Source organism: Pogoniulus pusillus, chromosome 36, assembly GCF_015220805.1.
Source record: "Pogoniulus pusillus isolate bPogPus1 chromosome 36, bPogPus1.pri, whole genome shotgun sequence".
NCBI lineage: Eukaryota > Metazoa > Chordata > Aves > Piciformes > Lybiidae > Pogoniulus > Pogoniulus pusillus.
The window spans coordinates 8,313,890-8,335,309 of record NC_087299.1 but is presented as its reverse complement, the minus strand read 5'-3'; the positions used below and the strand labels follow the sequence as shown (position 1 = coordinate 8,335,309).

General features: G+C 52.8%; 1 protein-coding gene across 8 annotated transcripts in view; it reads left to right on the top strand.

Annotated features, from left to right (window-relative positions):
* Positions 1-21,420, top strand: part of SAMD11 (sterile alpha motif domain containing 11) — a 145,462-nt gene that overhangs the window by 18,625 nt on the left and 105,417 nt on the right. The window contains exon 1 of one of the 8 annotated variants that reach the window (XM_064172015.1): positions 11,604-11,653. The exons of the other annotated variants lie outside the window; for them this stretch is intronic. The gene's annotated coding sequence lies outside the window, so the exon portion shown is untranslated. Of the gene's footprint in view, positions 1-11,603; positions 11,654-21,420 lie in introns of those variants that run through there. 8 annotated transcript variants of the gene reach the window in all.

Below are 21,420 nucleotides of genomic sequence, written 5' to 3'. Positions count from 1 at the left end.
CATTTTTGTTCTGTGGCAGAAATGAAAGCAGCTTGGGGCTGGCTGAAGGTCAAAGGGGTTTGTAAGTGAATGTGTGGTGTGAAGGTTGCCCTGGTAGAGGCAAATGGAATCACAGCATGGTTTAGGTTGGAAGTGAACTTAAAACTCAGCCAGTTCCAACCCCCTGCCATAGGCAGGGACACCTCCCACTAGAACAGGTTGCTCAAGGCCTCATCCAACCTGGTCTTGAACACCTTCAGGGAGGTTGTGGAGCACAGAAGCACCCAATGTGATCAAAGATCTGTACTCCACAACCTCCCTGGGCAACCTGTGCCAGTGTCTCCCCTCCCTCAACCTGTGCCAGTCTCTCACCACCCTCAACCTGTGCCAGTCTCTCACCACCCTCACTGCACAGAACCCTTTCCTAACATCCACTTCCAATCTCCCCTCTGCCACTTCAAACCCATTCCTCCTCATCCTGGCATTCCCAGACCTTGTCAATAGTTCCTCTCCATCCTTCCCTTAGCCCCCTTCAGATCCTGCAAGGCCACTCCAAGGTCTCCTCCAAGCCTTCTCCTCCCCAGGCTGCACAGCCCCAACTCTCTCAGCCTGTGCTCACAGCAGAGCTGCTGCAGCCCTCTCAGCATCTTGGTGGCCTCTTCTGGACTGGCTCCAACACTTCCATGTCCTTCTTGTGCTGGGGGCTCCAGAACTGCCCCCAGGACTCCAGATGAGGTCTAAGGAGAGCAGATCCAAGGGGCAGAATCCCCTCCCTTGCCCTGTGCCCACACTGCTCTGGCTGCAGCCCAGCACAGGGTTGTGTCTGGGCTGCACTCACACTGCAGGCTCCTGTTGAGCTTCTCATCACCCCAGACCCCCAGATCCTTTTCCTCAGGGCTGCTCTCAGCCATTCCCCACCCAGCCTAGAGTTGTGCTTAGGCTTGCACCGACCCAGATGCAGGACCTGCAGAGCAAGCTGGGGCCATGTGTCACACAGCAGTCCTGGCAGGTGTGGAGAGCAGGACCTGTAGGTGTCATATGCAGAGAGGCAGCAAGAGTTACTCATTAGAGATCTTTGCAAATGAGGAAATAAAGATGGATTTGCAGGGGTTTGTGGCTGTCTCTGTGAACCCATCAAACGTGAATATGGCTGCTTGCCTACAAACAGATTAGGTTTTTATTGCTTTTGCCACCTCTGTGATGCTATAAGGCCCAGCTGTACTATATATAGCACAATAAATCTGGTTTATATTAGGGTGAATTTGATCTATTTTATTAATACCACACTGGTGAGTTGGGTATTTAAATATGCATGGCACATACAAAACTCTTCCCTAGATTGTGCCCACTGTATTTCACTCTTTTAGGTTTATAGAACACCTGCCAGTGGCTCCTGGGGGCCATGCAACTCAGTCAGACCACAGTCAGAAAGTCCAGCCTGCCCTCCTGGCCCATCCAGATTATCCCTCTCCCTTCTCTTCCTAAGCAAGTCTTTTCCAGCACCATAAACCTGTGCAGTCTAATACCAGGATAAAGCATAGGAGAGGATGAGCTGAGTCTGACAATGATGTGCTTGTAGGTACCTGAGCTGCAAGTTCATCTTGTAGCAGGAGGAAGAGAAGGCTGAGGGGAGACCTCATTGCTGTCTACAGCTACCTGAAGGGACACTCTGCTGCTGGGCTCTTCTCACAGGGAACTGGAGACAGAACAAGGAGGAATGGCCTCAAGCTGAGGCTGGGGAGGTTTAGACTGGACATTAGGAAGAAGTTTTTCTCAGAGAGTGGTCAGGGACTAGAATGAGCTGTCCAGGGAGGTGCTGGAGTGCCCCAGCTTGGCTGTGTTTCAGGGTGGTTTGGATGTGATGCTTGCCAGCCTGGATGCTTCTATGACTCTGTGATTGTGTGAGGAGAGCTTTGGGAATCCTCCACGTGGATTGCAGCCTTAGAATCACAGAGTGGCCTAGGTTGGCAGGGACCCCAGAGATCATCTACTCCATTCTCCTTGCCATGGGCAGGGACACCTCTTGGCTAGAGCCTCATCCAACCTGGTCTTGAACACCCCCAGGGAAGTGGCATCCACAAGGACTCCAGGTGCACGGAGGAGGAACCCAATCCTAACTGGCTCTGTGACCATGGGTAAATGAGTGCTTGTTCAGCCTGTGTGCTGGCTTCCCAGATGGAGAAGTGGGAGAGAGAAGCCTCAGTGGATGTGGTGGCTCCCAGGGGAGCCTTTGTGAGCTAGCAGAGTGCAGGCATTTGTATCAAACTTTGCCTGGGAAGAAGAAAGAGAGGGAAAGGTGAGGAGTATGATGAAGTTATTGCTGTCACTGTGGGCCAGCAATGTGCCTTTGTGGCCAGGGAGGCCAGCAGCAGTGGGGGATGCATTGAAAAGATTGTGGCCATCAGATTGAGGAAGCTTCTTCTCCCCCTCTGTTCTGCCCTGGCAAGGCCCCACTAAAAACACTGTGTCCAGTTGTGGACTTCTCAGTTCAGGAAGGACAGGAAGCTACTGGAGGGAGGCCAGTGGAAAGCCACCAAGATGATGAGGGGATTGGAACATGGCTTAGTAGAAGGGGCTGAGAGATGTGGGATTCTTTTGCTTGAAAAAGAGAGGGGATCTTGTCAGTGCTTGTCTGGAGAAGATGAGGATGGGGCTGGGCTCTTGCCAGTGGTGGCCAGTGATAGGATAAAGGGCAACCAGAACACAGGAGGTTTCACTGGGGCTTCAGAAAGAACTTCTCTTTGAGGCTGGCAAAGCACTGGACCAGACTGCCCAGAGAGGTTGTGGGTTCTCCTTCTCTGGAGGCTTTCCAAACCTGCCTGGAGATGTTCCTGTGCAGCCTGCACTGGGCATAGCTGCTTTGGACCAGATGATCTCCAGAGGCCTCTTTCAACCCCTACCATTCTCTATCTCTCTGAATCAGGCAGCCCAGGCAGAACATGGAGGACCAGGGGTGGAGGTTCAGCAGCTCCTATGGCCCAAAACCTTGCTCAGAGAGTTCTCCCTTCTGGTGAGCTGCTGTAGTGGCACTACCTGCAGGGAGCCCTAAAGAGACCTTTCCTGCTTCCTGTGTGCTGTTGTAAAAGGGAGGATGTGAGAATTGATGCTGCATTAACTCCCAGTGGGATGCCCACAAGGTTTGGAAGGGAAGGTGCATTAGCATGGATGGGCTTTCCCCACTGTCAGCCTTACTCTCAGCACAGAACTGGTAAGAAATGGTATGAGGAACTACTGAGGAGCTCCAGGGCAGTGGTAGCTTGATTGAGAGATGTGCTGGCTCCTGATGTCTCCTGCCCTCTCTGTCCAGTCTGTATCTGAGGGTCCACTGAGAGCCTTAGAGCAGTGATGGCTTGATAGAGAGATGTGCTGGCTGCTAATTTCTCCTGCCCTCTCTGTGCAGCCTGCATCTGAGATCTACTGAGAGCCTTAGAGCAGTGATGGTTTGATAGAGAGATATGCTGGTTGTTAATTTCTCCTGCCCTCTCTGTCCAGCCTGCATCTGAGATCTACTGAGGAGCTTCAGGGCAGTGATAGCTTATCAAGAGATGTGCTGGCTGTTAATTTCTCCTGCCCTCTCTGTCCAGCCTGCACTTGAGGATCTACTGAGGAGCTTCAGGGCAGTGATGGTTTGATTGAGAGATGTGTTGGCTTCCCGTATCTCCTGCCCTCTCTGTCCAGCCTGCACTTGAGGATCTACTGAGAGCCTTAGAGCAGTGATAGCTTGACAGAGAGATATGCTGGCTGTTAATTTTGCCTGCCCTCTCTGTCCAGCCTGCATCTGAGGATCTACTGAGAGCTTTAGAGCAGTGATGGCTTGATAGAGAGATGTGCTGGCTGCTAATTTCTCCTGCCCTCTCTGCCCAGCCTGCCCCCAGACTACAGCTCTCAGGAGAGTTCTAGAAGCCCACATTATATTGGTTATTACTTTTGGGCACACCTGGCCCAAACACCCCACAGGAGTTTGCAGCCCTTTCCAAAGTTCTGCATAGGCAAAGCCTCAGGTTCTTACAGGGGGGAGACCAAGAGGCACAGAGGAAGCACTTTCCCAGCTCGGATGCAGCACTCTCGAGCGGAGCAGCCTGAAATGTCTTTGAGAGAATTCTCTTTCCCTCTTTAATACTCAATTACCTCTTCATAAGCTGCAGAGAGCCTGCAGCCTGCGCACCCTTCCTGTCACTGGAGGTCAAGTGCAGCCCCTTGCTGCTGCAGGAGGTGACATGGCTGTTCTGAGTAATTAGTTTAACAGATCCATATGTATCTCTTTGTGGTCCCAGAAATGCTGACTCCAAACCCCAGAAGGCAATACCAAAGCAGCTGCAAACATGCTGCAGAAGGAATGATTTCACCATGTGAAATATCCACTGGTGCAGCTTTGCAAGAGAGTTAGCAGGAAGGGAAGCTGCCAGGGAAGCTGGGAGGCTAAGAAGCTGTCAGGTGTTTGTACAAGTGTTGTCTTTATTTCATCAGCAGAGGTCTTGGGGCCAGGTTGGTTCCTTTGTTCCGTTTCTCCGGCACGTAGCACCGTGGAGCTGTGTTTGGGGTCTCCTGGCTCTTGGTGCAGCCAGAGAAGATAATAATGATCTAGACAGGAGTATGTGCTGCAGAGATAAAGGCTCCTCACTGCACTCCCTCTCTGTATGTGGGGAGCTGTGCAGATAAGGATGATGTCTGCCTGTGGGAAAGGGGCTGAAAGGAGCCCACGTCTGGCAGTGCTGAAGGAACAAACCAGTGGATGAGCTGTAGTGGGCAAGAGAGGTGGGATACAATTCAGGGAAGGCTCCTGAAAACTAAAGAGAGAGCTTGGGGCTGTTCAGGCTGGGGAAGAGGTGACTGAGGGCATCTCATTAATGCTGATCAATAGCTAAAGGGCAAATGTCAGGAGGATGGAGCCAGACTCTTCTCAGTGGCGTCCAGCGAACAGGACAAGGGGCAGTGAACACAAACTGGAACCCAGGAGGTTCCACCTAAGCACAGGGGGGAAATTCTTCACTCTGAGGGGTGGCAGAGTGCTGGCACAGGCTGCCCAGAGAGGTTGTGGAGTCTTCATCTCTGGAGAGGTTCCAAACCCGCCAGGATGTGATTTACTCCAGGTGCTCTTGCTCTAACGAGGGGCTTGAACTAGGTGATCATCAGAGGTCCCTTCCACCTCCCACCATGCTGTGATATGAGTTTCAGCCAGAATTAGACAGAGACTATTCTGTGTTTGACTGGTCAAGCTCAGCTGGACACGAGGCAGAAGGCAGCTTAGTGCAGGTCCTGGGGAATCCAGGGATGTGCAACAACCAAGCTGGCTTCTGCCTCCTTCTCTTGTTTCCCCTGCTACCTGGACAGTTTTCCCTGCAAGTGAAAGGGCAGCAGCAGCCCAGTGGGCAGGACAGGGCAGTCAGCAGGCTTCTTGGTCATCCTAGGAAACCAGGCAGCACAGAACTTTATTTTCAAGGGAAGGGAAGCTGTGCTGCAACTGCAGATTGACAGGTGAGGGAAGATAGGAATGAAAACGAGGCTGTGGCTCTAAGGAGGAGATAAGAGGTGAGAGGCAGCAGCCCAGGAGCTCATGCTACATGTTGCTGATTTCAAAAGCATTTTCACTGCGTGCCTGGTTGTGCCAAGGTCAGAGAGGCAGCAGCAGTGGTGCCAGCACAGCAGATCTGCTGGAAAATAAGGTGCTCTTGTGCCCAATCCCTCTGCCAGGGGAGGTGGAGCTCTTCTAATCGCCTTCCCCTTATCTCCCTTCCCCCTGACCTCTTGGGCTCGGTAAATAGCATCTCAGGGGGGTTGCAGGAGCCATGGGGCCATGAGTGGTCTCCCAAGGGCTCAGAATTTCTTTCCTCCTAAATTCCACCTTGGCAGTCTTTGCTAGTCCCTGAGTCTGAAGTCATCTAACTTGTGTTTTCAATCACTTCTTGCCTTCCCTGTACCCCTCCCAGCTTGAAATGTGATTTCAGAGGGGGTTCCCCTCGAGCTGCAGCTGGGCACCCAGTGTCTAAGCACACCTCTGCCTGCTGTTGCCTTTCTCTGTTTGGGACTGGCTCACCTGCCTGCTTGCAGTGCAGAGGGAGCTTCATCTGAGCCTTCTGAAATGCCTGCAAGGATTTGCCCAGCTGAGCCCTGTTTATTTGAATAAATTAGTCTGGATGAGTGAATTCCCAAGAGCTCTCTCAGGCCTGATCTTGTGTCCCCAGAACCAGTGGGTGTAAGATTCTGGCCCTGACTGGATTAACTCTCCTTTTGGCTGGTTTTCCCTGTGTCCATCGGAACTGGGGGGGGTTGTGCTGGGCTTTGGTTGAAGTTTTGGGTTTGCCTCTGCAGGGACTACATTGTGGAGCTGAAATGGTGTTGTGCTGTACTTTGGCTTTGGTGTTCTGCTGCTGTTTGTATCTGGAGTGAGGGAAATCCAATTAAGTAGTTTCAAGGCACTTGCAAGAGGCTGCATCCCCCTCCTTGTACAGGGGATGGGCAAGTTGTTAACTGCTGCTGTGTGTGTGCAGTAGGGATCCCTCTACCAGTCCCAGCCCAGCCCAGAAGGTAGGACTGCAGCTGGACTCTGGATCACTGCTCCTTTTCACAGGATGTTAGGGGCTGGAAGGGACCAAAGGAGATCACTGAGTCCAATCCCCCTGCCAGAGCAGGACCACACAGTCTAGCACAGGTCACACAGGAACACATCCAGACAGGCCTTGAAAGGCTCCAGAGGAGACTCCACAGCTTCTCTGGGGAGCCTGTTGCAGACTTTCTTTGTCTCTCTCTGTCTTTCACCTCTGTCCCTCTTGTTTCTCTCCCTTTCCTTGGTGAGTGGTGCTCATTGCTGTCTTCTTCACTGGGTGCTAGCAGCAGGGTGCGGTTAGGGGAGGGTTGTGTGGAAATCCCTGCTCTGAGCCCCAACTCTTCCACCCCCACACACTACCCTGGAAGAGACCCAGCCGGGCAAGGTGACTCATCTGAGGCTGACTGAATCCTGGGGCTGCTCGTGGGGGAAATGAAAGGCCCCCAGGCAGGGCAGCCAGGCAGCTGGGAGCAGTGCTGGCTGCAGCTTGCTCTTGCTTCTCTTTTTGCACTGCTGAGAGCACAGAGGTGCAGGGGAGATGATTTCCAGTGAGCTGTGGGAATTGGTGGGAGAGGGGCACTAAAGGAAAAGAGAGGAGCTTGAATCCATGCTTGGCACATCTCTGCCTTCTGTAGTAGAATCAGAGAATGAAGCAGGTTGGAAGAGAGCTCCAACCTCAGCCAGCCCAACCTAGCACCCAGCCCTAGCCAAGCAACCAGACCATGGCACTGAGTGCTCCAGCCAGGCTTGGCTCCAACACCTCCAGGCACAGAGACTCCACCACCTCCCTGGGCAGCCCATTCCAATGCCAATCACTCTCTCTGCCAACAACTTCCTCCTCACATCCAGCCTGAACCTGCCCTGGCACAGCTTGAGGCTGTGTCCTCTTGTTCTGTTGCTGGCTGCCTGGCAGCAGAGCCCAACCCCACCTGGCTACAGCCAGGTCGTTGCTTAGCACTCACTTCTGAGCTCAGCTTCAGAGTCACTGCCACAGCCTAGACCTTCCTTTTTCATCCTTTGTTTTCCATCCCTTGGTCTGTTGATCCTGGCTGGTGCCTGGGCTCCAAGAATCCCTGGGAAGGGCTCAGGGAAAGCAAGGCTGCTGTCAGGAGATTGAAGTTCAGTCTGCAAGGGTCCAGTCTTCACTGGAAATATTTCAGAGGCAGCAGAATGGAAGCAGTTGGAAACTGATGGATAAGCTTTCCAGGCCTTCTGCTTTATCTAAGCTGCTCTCTGGGGCAAAATCCACACAGGCAGAAGAGCTGGAGTAGGATGTGGCCTCTATCTTCTGTCTTGTTCTTCAGACTGGAATGGATTTGACCCTCTCTGCCTCTGGAGGTGGGGATCTTGGAGAGAGAACGTCAGGGTTTAAATGGCTCTGAACTTGGGTGGGGATAAGACAGGGAGAAGAGAATGGTCTCATTTCTTACCTCCTCCCTGGGAAGCATGGGGAAAGTGTTGGCTTCTAACTGCTCCTCTCCTATCCTGTCTGGACCTACAGGAACACAGGTGTGGAAGTGTGTGAAGATGTGCTGATGGCACTTCATGTTCCTGGTAACCTGGCAAATGACTCCTGGCTCTCCTAGGCCATGTGCAACCTTAAGTGTTCCCTCCAGGACTAATTCCCTGTGGAGGGACCCCTAAAGAGGTGTGGAAAAGAACTCTTCTGTGGCTCTGAGACACAGAACTTTGTTTTTTTCCTGTGGCCTGTGGACTTCAGCTGAGGATAGGAGGAATTCTGTAGCTAGAACTGCAGGCAGAGAGTCCTCTAGCAGCTTTTCTCCATGGCAGCCTGGCACCCTTACCAGGGGGTGTGGGCACCATTGCCTAGAATCATAGAGTCAGTTAGGGCTGGAAGGGACCACAAGGAGCAGCCAGTTCCAACCCCCCTGCCATGCCCAGGGACACCTCACTCTAGATCAGGCTGCACACAGCCTCAGCCAGCCTGGCCTTAAACACCTCCAGGGATGAGGCTTCCACCACCTCCCCAGGCAACCCCTGCCAGGCTCTCACTACCCTCAGGCTGAACAACTTCTTCCTAACATCCAGTCTGACTCTCCCCACCTCCAGCTTTGCTCCATTCCCTCCAGTCCTGTCACTCTCTGACTAAAAAGTCTCTCCCCAGCTTTTTTGTACCCCACTTCAGATACTGAAAGGCCAAAGAAGGTCATCTCAGAGCCATCTCTTTTCCAGCCTGCACAGCCCCAGCTCCCTCAAGTCTCTCCTCGTAGCAGATCAGTTTCAGCCATCTGAGCATCCTCTTGGCCCTTCTCTGGATGCTTTCTAGCACCTCCACACCTCTCTTGTCCCAAGGGCTCCAGAACTGGATGCAGTACTCCAAGTGGGGTCTCACCAGGAGGGAGCAGAGCAGGAGGATCACTTCCCTCACTCTGCTGCCCACACTGCTCTTGCTGCAGCCCAGACTCTGGTTGCTCTCTGGGCTGCAAGTGCACACTGCTGGCTCATGCTGAGCTTCTCATCCAGCAGCACCCCCAAGTCCCTCTCCCCAGGGCTGCTCTCCAGCCTGGCACTGCCCAGTCTATATTGGTGCTTGGCATTGCCTCACCCAGCTGCAGGACCTCGCAGGGCTTTGGAACCGTGCAGCCGAGTTCTTGTCTGCCAGCAAGCCCAGAGCTGTTCCCTGGAACTGATGATTTCTGCGGGAGGGAGAGGAGATGGAAACATGCCTGGGGTGGGATTGCACTTTCACTTTGATGGACTTCTCAATTCAGATACTTGCTGGGTAGCACAGAGCTGCTTAACAGGGCACGAGAGGCTCATGCGACCGCAGAGGAGTCTGTGTCTCCTCGGAGCTGCAGGGGGGCAATGAGGATTGACAGAGTGTAATTGGTGAGGCTTGGCTTGGGCTGGCAGTTTTCTTTGGACAGGCCCAGAAAATCACCAAGTAAATAATAAGTCAGGACCTTAGATTTGCTCTCCAGCACCTCTGACAGCAAAGTGATTCGAGAAGGAAGAGTGCCACCTATTGAGTCCCACGTTCCCCCTCCTTCAGAAGCCGGAGCTGTAGGTACAGCAGGATCCCATCCAGGTGCTTCCCCAGCACAGCTCAGCGTCCATCAGCTGATGCAGAGGAGCCACAGCCTGGAGTGGAATACTCCTGGCAAGAGGGAAAGCAAAAGTGTGTGCTCTAAAACCTGCGTGGGGGTTTGTGTTAGAGCCTTTAAAGGCCTTGCAAGGTTAGAGCAGCAAAGGCAAGAAGTGATTAGAGCCCCAAGTTAAACAGCTGGAGACTTGAGGACTCCTGCCAGTTGCAGAGGTTCCAGATCCAGACCCTTCCTTCTCTGGAGCATGTACAGAACTGGAAGAAAACAACAGCAGCCTACAAGCCTTACAGATAGTTGTGGGCAAGCTCTGCTAACACAGCTTTGTGTGCATGAGGCCCTGCTAATGGTTTTTGGTGGCTTTGGGTGGAAGAAAAACCTGCCTGGCCTCGCTTCAGAGGGAGTGCAGGATGTGTGAGCAGGTTTGTTTCTTCGTGTGCCTGCTCTGAGGTCTCTGTCCGTGGTTGAAGTGTTGCTGGAAGCCACAGAAGCCCACACTGTCTGTCAGCAGTTTAGCCACAGACTGCTTCCCACCTCAGGGAGATGCTTGAATGCCTCAGAGAGCAGATAGCAGCTCCCAGGCCAAATGCTTCACTTGTAAAAAGGCCTCCCCTGCGATTTTGTTCTGATTAGTTTTGCTTCTGCTTTTTAATCCCACGAGAGAGGAGGCCTTTCCCCCCCACCTGCTAAAAAACATCTTCCCTTTGGCTTTCCTTTTCCTTTCCACTTTCCTTTCCCTTTCCCCTTTCCTTTCCTTTTTCTTTCCTTTTCCTTTCCCTTTCCCTTTTCCTTTCCCTTTTCCCCTTTCCTTTCCCTTTTCCCCTTTCTCTTTCCTTTTCCTTTCCCTTTACCCTTTCCTTTTCCCTTTTCCCCTTTCCTTTCCTTTTTCTTTCTTTTAATTTTCTTTTCCCTTTTCTCTTTTCTTTCCTTTTTCTTTCTTTTCCTTTTCTTTCCCTTTTCCCCTTTTCTTCCCCCTTTCCTTTTTCCCTTTTAACTTTTCCCCTTTCTTTTTCTTTCTTTTCCTTTTATTTTCCCTTTTCCCTTGCCCTCTTTTCTTTCCTTTTTCTTTCTTTTCCTTTTCCTTTCCCCTTTCCTTTCCTTTTCCTTTCTTTCTTTTCCTTTCCTTTTTCTTCCCTTCCAGCTCCTTGGGATTTTTTCTTCTGATGAATTGTTTGCCTCCCTCTCTCTCTCTCTGTTTTTGCTTCCTAATATCCTCTCTGTGTTTGTCTCCACACAGCTCCCACCACTGCTTGCTTCCGTGCAGGGCTCTGTGTTTGTTGGCCATTCATTTCCCAGGGCTGCATTTCTCTGTGGAGGTGTGCTGGAAATCCTGCAGCAGCAGCTCATGTTGCTCCTCGTGTGCTGAGCTCTAAGCAGTTGCTTCTTTATCCTTTCGTTCTGTTAGCCTGAGTGCAACTCACAGTCACAGTGGCTGCTGAGCACTACCCCCAGTGCTTGGAGAGGCCACAAAGAGTCATAGACTTGTTCTGGTTGGAAGAGACCTCTAAGATCATTGACATTCTTCTTTCTGGTGCTGTCTGTTCAACATCTTCATCAGTGGCATTGATGAGGGCACAGACAGAGTCTGCTCAGCAAGTTTGCTGATGATACCAAAGTGGGAGGCTTGGCTGAGACACCTGGAGGCTGTGAGGCCACTCAGAGATTGGACAGATGGAGAGCAGGGCAGAGAGGAACCTAATGAGGTTCGAGAGGGATAAGTGCAGAGTGCTGCATCTGGGGAGGAATAAACTGCACCAGTACAGGTCAGGAGAGCAGCCCTGTGGAGAGGGAGCTGGCAGTGCTGGTGAACAAGAAGCTCTCCATGGCACAGCAAAGTGCCCTTGGGGCCAAGAAGGTCAATAGGCTCCTGGGAGGCATTGAGGGGAGTGTGGCCAGCAGATGGAGGGAGGTTCTCCTCCCTCTCTGCCCTGCTGAGACCTCACCTGGATCTAATCAATGCTTATAAATACCTGAGGGCCAGGAGGGAGGAGACAAACTCTGCTCAGCTGTGCCCTGGCACCGGGCAGTGGATGTAAGCTCCAGCGCAGGGAGGAAGCACTTCTTTACGGTGAGCATCCCAGAGGTTGGGGAGCCTCTTTCTCTGCAGACTCTCAAGGTTTGTCTGGATGTGTTCCTGTGTGACCTGGGCTGGATTGTGTGGTCCTGCTCTGGCAGGGGGGTTGGAATTTGATGCTCTCTGGGGGTCCCTTCCAACCCCTAGCATCCTGTGAGCCTTTGATCCTGCGAGCTGTCTGCAGCATTTTGATGGGCTGAGGGCATGCCAGTCTTCAGCAGTGCCAAGGAGCAGGGAGGGGTTCCCCTGAGCCAGAGCAGCTAAGCAGGAGCTTGGCATGCTCTTAGCCCAGTGCCTGCTCAGCCTCTGAGGCTCTCTGCTTTCATTAATTCCACTCCTGCTGGAGAGCAGCACGTACTAAAACTCCAAGGAGCCCTGTCTAGTACTTGTTCAAAATCAGTTAATTTTTTATTGGATTTGAAGTCAGACTTCATGGGCCAGACCCACCCCTGGAGAACTGGGGCTGGGGAACTGCAGGCAGTGGAGACTTACTCTGGATAATTGACTTTCTCTTCTGTGTCCACCCTCACCTCAGAACCCTCCCTGCCTTTGCTGCTCTGCAGTGCTGATGCTGAGAGCCTTTTGTCCCTAGCAGCCTCTGCCATCAAGAGGTATTAAATTAAACATAACACACACACATCACAGCCCTGAGGCTATTGACCCCCCTCCACCAGCACAAATAATCTGGTGTGGCCTAAGCAGAATAACTTAGGTCTGGATCCTGATCTAGTCCAATTCATTCCCACACCTGCGGGGAGTGACCTTCAAAACTTGCTCGAGGCTCTGACTCCAAAGTCGTTTTCTCATTAGTGGAAATGAAATGTGGTGTGGAGCTCTGGCACTGCACCTCTGGGGACATCAGGCCAGCACAGTGCTCTCAGGCCTTGCCCACAAATCATGCCAGCCCTCCTCTCTCCCTCTTGTTGTTCTGCAGACCCTTCTGCCCTGCCTCCCTCTCGCTTTGCCCCCTGCAATAAGGTAATTAGGGTAAAAGGAAGGTCCTTGCAGCCTGTCCCCACAGCTTGCACTGAGCAGGGGTTGCCATTTCATAGCACCATAGAGTGGTCTGGGTTAGAAGGGAGATCCAAAGGTCATCCAGTCCAATCCCACCCCTGCAGTCAGCAGGGACATCCTCAACTGGATCAGGCTGCCCAGAGCCCTCTTGAGTATCTCCTTGAATGTCTGATCTCAGATGAATGCCTTGATAGGCTGCAGCAAGAGCAGTGTGGGCAGCAGGGCAAGGGAGAAGACTGCCCCTTGGCTCTGCTCCCCCCAGACCCCACCTGCAGTCCTGTGTACAGTTGTGGAGCCTCCAACACAAGCAGGACATGGAAGTGTTTGAGCCAGTCCAGAGGAGGCCACCAAGATGCTGAGAGGGCTGCAGCAGCTCTGCTAGGAGGACAGGCTGAGAGAGTTGGGGCTGTGCAGGCTGGAGAAGAGAAGGCTTGGAGGAGACCTTGGAGTGGCCTTGCAGGATCTGAAGTGGGCTACAAGAGGGCTGGGGAGGGACTATTGAGAAGGTCTGGGAATGGCAGGAGGAGGAGGAATGGGTTTGAAGTGGCAGAGGGGAGATTGAAACTGGATGTTAGGAAAGGGTTCTGTGCAGTGAGGGTGGTGAGAGACTGGCACAGGTTGAGGGTGGTGAGACACTGGCACAGGTTTCCCAGGGAGGTGGTGGAGCACAGAATCACCCTCCCTGGAGGTGTTCAAAGCCAGGCTGGATGAGGCATTGAGTGACCTTTTCTAGTGGGAGGTGTCCTGTCCATGTCAGAGGGTTTGGAACTGGCTGAGCTTTGAGCTCCCTTCTAACCTAAACCATTCTGATTCTGTGATCTCCAGGGATGAGGCCTCCACCACCTCCCTGGGCAGCCTGTTTCAGTGTTGCACTAACTGCTTTGGGCACCTGGATGGGCTGGTGGGTACAGGAGGAATCTGGGGTGGCTCCCACTCTCCTGCTATCCTCACCTGGGACAGTCAGCTCTGCTCTGCTGTTGCTTCTGTCTGGCCCATCCCAGGGCTGAATGGCTTTTAAAACAAGGCAATTATTCCCACAGCCAACATGTTGGAGTGTTGCTTGCTCTGGTACCAGCCTTTCCTTCCAGCTGTCGTCTCTGTCTGTAGTAGTATTAGACCAGAAAGAGGGGGGGGGAAACCCCAACCACCTCCAAGTCCTCCCTGTAGTGCTTTGAGTCTTTGCCATCCATCAGCCAGGGGTCACAGTAGCTGCAGATCCTACGGTTGGGTCTCCAAAACTGCAGGAAATCAGTCTTTGTTATATGGAAAATAAAGCAGTCCATGGGGAAAATAACCATAAATGTTCATTATTTGTACAGGAAAATCAATTTGTAGGCCAATTGACCAAATAAAGTAATACAATTTGCTGGGAAATCCCCAGGTGTGGCAGGGAAATCATGAAGTGGAAATGGAAGGAGAGGCTGTCCTAGGTAGGCTGTGCTGGCTGGGGGGTGTGGGGGGTGTGGGGAAGGGTCACAGCTTGAGGAAATGAAGGAAGTGACAGGCAAGGGTACCTTGAGCTGTGCAGGCAGCTGAGGGAGAGGTGAGAGCAGGAGGTGCAAGTGGTCCTGCCCCTTTGCTCCCCCACCTGGAGTACTGCATCCAGTTCTGGAGCCCCTGGGACAAGAGGGCTGTGGAGATGCTGGAGAGTGTCCAGAGCAGGGCCAGGAGGATGCTCAGAGGCTGCAGCAGCTCTGCTGTGAGCACAGCCTGAAAGAGTTGGGGCTGTGCAGGCTGGAGCAGAGGAGGCTCCCAGGTGACCTTCTTGTGATCTTTGATCACACTGGGTGCTTCTGTGCTCCACCACCTCCCTGGGCAACCTGTGCCAGTCTCTCCCCAGCCTCACTGCACAGAACCCTTTCTTGAACATCCACTTTCAATCTCCCCTCTGCCACTTCAAACCCATTCCTCCTCCTCCTGCCATTCCCAGGCCTTGTCAATAGTCCCTCCCCAGTCCTCTTGTAGTCCCCTTCAGATCCTGGAAGGCCACTCCAAGGTCTCCCCCAAGCCTTCTCTTCTCCAGGCTGCAGAGCCCCAACTCTCTCAGCCTGTCCTCCTAGCAGAGCTGCTGCAGCCCTCTGAGCATCTTGGTGGCCTCCTCTGGACTGGCTGCAACAGTTCCATGTCCTGCTTGTGTTGGAGGCTCCAGAACTGCCCAGAGGACTCCAGGTGGGGTCTGAGAACAGCAGTCAGAGCAGTCTCCTGCACACATCAGGAGTGGTCTGGCAGTGGGGATGGACTGGAGGTGTTTCTTGAGTCAGCCTGGGTCTGCTTGCTCTTGGCTGCACTTGGAAATGAGAAGGAGCTCCAAGAAGTGCTTTCAGCATGTGTCTGCAGAGCAGCCTAAGAGCATAACCCCCAGTCTAATTCCTCTTGATGAAGTAGCTCAGGCTGGCTGGGGAGGGCTGTGCTCTCTAGGTCCTGATCCAATGAAAGTGGGGAGTGGAATGTTAATAGTTGGGGCAGTGATGCTCAGCGATTCTCTTCTCCTGTCTGGCTGCTCCTTGAGAGGTGCAGCAGTGAGGTGTGCCAGAAGGGGACATGTCTGAAAGCATCCATGCCCTTTGGCTGCTTCTATCTTCAGCAGAGAGGAGAAGCAAGACAGGGAAGGAAGAAACAAGAGAGAAATAGCCAAGTCCTGATAGAATCCTGGGGTGGTTTAGGTTGGAAGGACCTTAGGAGTCATCTACTCCACCCCCCTGCCGCGGGCAGTGACACCTCTCAACTGGACTCGGCTGGTCAGGGCTCCATCCAGCTTGGTCTTGAACACTTCCAGACAGGAGGCATCCACAGCCTCCCTGGGCAGCCTGCTCCAGAGCCTCAGCACCCTTGGACTGAAGGACTTCTTCCTAAGCTCCAGTCTAACCCTGCTCTCCCTCAGCTTCAAACCATTCCCCCATGTCCTGTCTCTAGACACTCTTATGACAAGTCCCTCTGCAGCCTTCCTGTGGGACCCCTTCAGGTGTTGGAGGCAGCTCTAAGGTCCCCCTGGAGTCTTCTTTTTTCATGAGGCAGCAGCTGTGTGCCACATCCTCAGCTGGTGTAAGTTGACCTACTCCATTAACAGTGCCTTAAAACCTGGTTTCAGATCTCTGCTTCCTTCTTGGCAACCTCAGACTGAAACAGACAAAGTTACTTCATGTGGCACAGACACAGAAGACAAAGTCTGGGCCACTTCTCTGGGAGAGCTTTGGAAGAGAGGCAGCTCCAAAGGACTGATAGATTTTCTATCCTGGAGTTCCCTCCCTTCAAAGACTGGAAATTCCAATTGGCTTTTCCAGAAGAGCATAGCTCTCACTCTATTAACAAATTATCCCTTAGGCTTTATAACTCACTCAGAGGCAATAAATAGGAAATGTTCCCTTCTGTTCTCAGCCCTTCTTCATCTCTTTCTTCAGGGCCTCAGCAAATGTTGTTAATATTGATGGAAGAGCTGCAGCTTCCCTTCTCTGCAACTTCCCTTTTGCTTTCCTCCAGTTACCAGAGGACCTGCAGCTCTGTTCCTAGGCACAGCCTCAGCCTCACTGTGTCACAGAATCATAGAATCAGCCAGGCTGGAAGAGAGCTCCAAGCTCAGCCAGCCCAACCTAGCACCCAGCCCTGCCCAACCAACCAGACCATGGCACTAAGTGCCCCAGCCAGGCTTGGCTGCAACACCTCCAGCCACAGAGACTCCACCACCTCCCTGGGCAGCCCATTCCAGTGCCAATCACTCTCTCTGCCAACAACTTCCTCCTAACATCCAGCCTAGACCTGCCCTGGCACAGCTTGAGGCTGTGTCCCCTTCTTCTGTCCCTGGTTGCCTGGCAGCAGAGCCCAACCCCACCTGGCTACAGCCTCCCTGTGCAAAAGCATGGAGGCTTGGGGCCATAGTTTAGTGCCATGGTGGTGTTGGGTTGATGGTTGGACTCAGTGTTCTTAGAGGTCTCTCCCAACCTTAATGATTCTCTGAGCCTGCAATGTAAAGAGTGCAGAGAAACAGAGAGGGGGAAAGTGTCAGTGGTGGCTTTTGATAGCAGGGAGACCGAGCAGAGGGGTCAAGTGAGCTGCCTCACATGGCACAGTGGTGCTTCAAAGTCTTGTATTTCTTTGATGGACTTTCCCTTCTTCTGTCTGCACAGAGAATAGCCTAGGAATGGGTCTGTACTGGAACTGAGAGCTCTCTAGAAGCCAGGGGCTGACAGCTCAAGAGTGTTAGTGAGGAATCCTTGGGGCAGGCCTAGGGAGCATGCTGGGTGCTGCTACTGCCAGAGTCTGTTGTGCCTCTGGCTGTACCCCTCAGATCTGTCTGGCTGTGCCAAACTGCCTCCTTGGCTGCCCTCTAGTCACTGCCACAACTTGGAAACCAGTTTGGTGAGGTTCTGATGATGAGTGTGGTACAGTCCCCAAAGCATGGAAGAGTTCTTCATGATTTATAGAAACATAGAATGGATTAGGTTGGAAAGGAGCTCAGAGCTCAGCCAGTTCCAACCCCCTGCCATAGGCAGGGACACCTCCCACTAGAAAAGGTTGCTTAAGGCTTCATCCAGCCTGGCTTTGAACACCTCCAGGGAGGTGGTGGAGCACAGAAGCTCTGAATGTGATCAAAGATCATACTGGTGCTTCTGTGCTCCACAACCTCCCTGGGAAAGCTGTGCCAGTCTCTCACCACCCTCACTGCACAGAACCCTTTTCTAACATCCACTTTCAATCTTCCCTCTGCCACTTCAAACCCATTCCTCTTCCTCCTGCCATCACCAGACCTTGTCAATAGTCCCTCCCCGGCCCTCCTGTAGCCCCCTTCAGATCCTGCAAGGCCACTCCAAGGTCTCCTCCAAGCCTTCTCCTCTCCAGGCTGCAGAGCCCCAACTCTCTCAGCCTGTCCTCCTAGCAGAGCTGCTGCAGCCCTCTCAGCATCTTGGTGGCCTCCTCTGGACTGGTTCCAACAGTTCCATGTCCTTCTTGTGTTGGGGGCTCCAGAACTGCCCAGAGGACTGCAGGTGGGGTCTGGGAAGCAGAATCCACTCCCTTGCCCTGCTGGCTTTGTTTTTTTTTTGCCTGACCATTATTGTCTGTTCCCTTTGTACATCCTGCACTGTGACCGTGGTGTGAGTGGGAAGAGATGCCAAAGAATAAAGGTGTTAGTGGTCAGGTTAAAGGGCTGGAGTGCAGCTGGCAGGGAGGCAGAGGAGCTGCAGCAGAAGGCTGCTGGCTGTTGTTTTATTCATTTGTTCATTATGGAATGCTGGAGCAGGAGGTGAGAGGAGAGGCTGGAGAGCTGCTGCTGTCTGTGACCTCAGGTTTGCTGCAGAAGCTGGTAAAGCACAGGGCAGCAGAGCTGTGCCCATAGTGGATTGGCTCCTGAAAACAGCCAGCCTGGTAGCACACTGTCCTACAACACCTAATGAAGGCCCAGGGGAGAGTGGGGGATGATCTTGGAAGGCGACTGACCCTTCCTTAGGTGTTTACACTAATCACTGCTGAAGGTAGATGCCAGCTCCACCAGTTCCCCTACAGGGGATGTGTGGGCTGCATTGCTGTGTGATTTCCCTAATTAAAGCCATTTGAGGAGGTTTATTATCTGAAAAAGCAAAAGGGAAAAATATTCCAGGCTCCCCAAACCTCCCCCTTGCCTTTCCCCTATCTTTATTATCAATAAAAAGAGAGAGCAAATGCTGTCTGGGCTCGAGGATTTCCTTCACATATGGAAAAGATTTAGCATTCTTCAGCTCCCAGCGTTGGCAGCACACAAAGCTCTCCCCTCTCACCTCCCCCTTCAACCCCAGCATTCCCAATCTGCTCCCTGTATTCCCAGGGAATTCAGTAAAGGTGGGTTTGGGTTTTTCATGCAGCAGAACTTTGCTCTGGAGAGCTGAATCACAGGCACGTGAGTCGTCTTGTGAGCAGCGTTGGTGTTTTTACCAGCGTGCAAACTCTTTGTGCATTTACATTTCTTGCCCCTCCCCGTTTTTTTCTTTCTTATTTTCTTTTATTTTCTTCTTTCCTCTCTTTCCTTTCCCCTCCCCTCCCCTCCTGATGCTGATTTGGATGCTGAAGAAGCTGTGTCCTTAGGGGCTGCACCTGCTCGTCTTCTTGGGTCAAATCCCCATGGGATCAGCTGTCCAGAGTGTGCCTGGCAGTTCATGTGGACTGGCAAAAGCTTTGCTTTCATGTGCAGTTTTTTTTTTCTTCTCTCCCCAGAGCTTTTTTTTGCCTTGCAGCTCTCATAGCTGAGGCCTTTCCATTGCTGGGATCAATTAAATGCTCACCAGGGACCCTCTCGGGAAGGAATCTTCCCTTTGCTGGCTGCCTCTGAACGTCGCACCAGGGCGTTCGGCTGCTCTGACCTTGGTGCAGTAGCTCCCGGGGCAGGAAACCTTTCCTAACCCTCCCTTCCTGTCTCTCCCCCAAGTCCTATGCTCTCTGCCCATCATTCCATCTGCAGGCTCTCCCAGGGCTCTTATGCAACAGTTTGGGTTTTGGTATTCTTGGCTAGGAGGAAAGGGCTCCAGGGGAGAGCTGTGAAGGGGTTGAATGAGTGGGTGGGGGAAGATTGTATTTTGTAACTCTCCTTACCTTGCTTCGGCACTCAAAGTGTAATTCCCTCCCCTGATGACCTCTCCCCACTCTCTGGAAGGGAAGAAATACCACCACAGCTTTCTTTTTCACCTTTCTGATGGTCCTTTCCTGCTAGAACCTCCCCGGGGGTCACCCCCTGCAGCGTTGTTGGGGTGGTTTGGTACTTGCGGTTTGCGTCTCCAGCCTTGGGCACTTGTTGACTTGGAATAGTGTGTTGGTCCCCATCTGCTTTCTCCTGGGGAAAGGAAATGTGCCTCTCTGGGGTTTGGTTTTCTTTTCTTTCTTAAAACCAGAGCAGCCCCCCTCCCAGACAATACTGGGAGAGGCAATGGATGCAATTAATGGTGTCAGAAGACCCTAGGAGGGCGAAGTGGTGAGCAAGCGAGGGCTGGGCTGAGGCAGGAAGGGCTGGGTGGGTAGCTGGATGTGTCTGGGGACTGGAGGGTTATTGACTCAAGCTCCAGCTGTGTTTCGTTAGCTGGAATCATAACCCACAGAATCAGCCTTTAGCAGTGTACAAGGGGAAGGGAGCCCTAACTCTGCTGTGCCCCCAGCACTCACCCTTGCCAAAGCTTCAGGACAAGCAGGAAGGTTTTGCTTACGCTGCTGGGGGACAGGATCAGTGCTGTTCAGCTCTGCACCTCCTCACTCTCTGTCTCAGGAGTGGGGGAGATCTTGGTGGTATGAAAGAAGGGGCAAGCTGTGAAGAGGTTTCCTCAGAGCTGAGTCAGTGTTTGTCCTGAAAGCAAACATCTTGTCTTGACCTGGAGTCCTGTGTGCAGTTCTGGAGCCTCCAACACAAGCAAGACATGGAAGTGTTGGAGCCAGTCTAGAGGAGGCCACCAAGATGCTGAGAGGGCTGCAGCAGCTCTGCTCTGAGGACAGGCTGAGAGAGTTGGGGCTGTGCAGCCTGGAGAGGAGAAGGCTTGGAGGAGTCCTTGGAGTGGCTTTCCAGGATCTGAAGGGGGTTACAGGAGCACTGGGGAGGGACTGTTGACAAGATCTGGTGATGGCAGGAGGAGGAGGAATGGGTTTGAAGTGGCAGAGGGGAGATGGAAAGTGGATGTTAGGAAAGGGTTCTGTGCAGTGAGGTTGGGGAGGGACTGGCACAGGTTTCCCAGGGAGGTTGTGGAGTACAGATCTTTGATCACATTGGGTTCTTCTGTGCTCCACTACCTCCCTGGAGGTGTTCAAGGCCAGGTTGGATGAGGCCTTGAGCATCCTGTTCTAGTGAGAGGTGTCCCTGCCTATGGCAGGGGGTTGGAACTGGCTGAGCTTTGAGCTCCCTTCCAGCCTAAACCTTTCTGTGACTCTGGGCTGTTGGAGGGTTGGGTGCAGGGTAGGGAGAGCAACCTGTGCTCACTCCACAGCACATTGTGGCTGGATGTCATTCAGCCACAGATGGAGATGCTGAGAAGAGGTCCTCAGTGGGGATCCTGCCTTCACTCTGCTCTCAGGGGTATCATCTGTTCCTTCCACCACCTTCTGTCTGTGCTCCTGGGGCCAGGGAGCTGGCAGCAGGCACTGTGGCTCTGCTGGGCTGAGCTGTAGATGTGTTTACTGCTAGGTGAGCTTCATCTTTTTGCTGGGGGTACTGCACCTGTACTAACAGCTGTTGGCTGTGCACATAGAGGAAATTCTCCTCCTGACCCACAGGCCAGAACAGTTTGACTAGTTTGGGCAAGCCAGCTGGCAGAGCAGACCTTCCCCCATAGAGCACAGCTTCTTCAGGGAGATGTGGAGCTGCTGAGCTTGGAAGAGGCCTTTGAGGTCATCAAGTCCAACTGCTCGCCTTGAGCTCCCAGTCCCACCACTGCCACTAACCACCTCCTTCAGCACCACATCCATGCTTTGTCTTTTTCCAGGGGTGGTGACTTCCCCCTCCCCTGGGCAGCCTCTTCCAGGTGGGCTTTGAAAGTCTGCAGAGAAGGAGGCTCCACAACTCTGGAGGCTTTCAAAGCCCACCTGGATGGGATCCTGCCCAACCTGCTCTGGGTGCCTCTGTGTTAGCTGGCACAGGGCTTGCTCTAGATGATCTCCAGAGGTTCCTTCCAAGCTCCACCGTGCTGGGATTCTGTACAAGATGACTGTAGTGACACTGGCACACAAATACAGACCTGTTTAGTGTGAGCTCAGGAGGCTTACCTCAAACAGCTGTGCTCAGCCCTGCTTCGGCCACACTGTGAGTG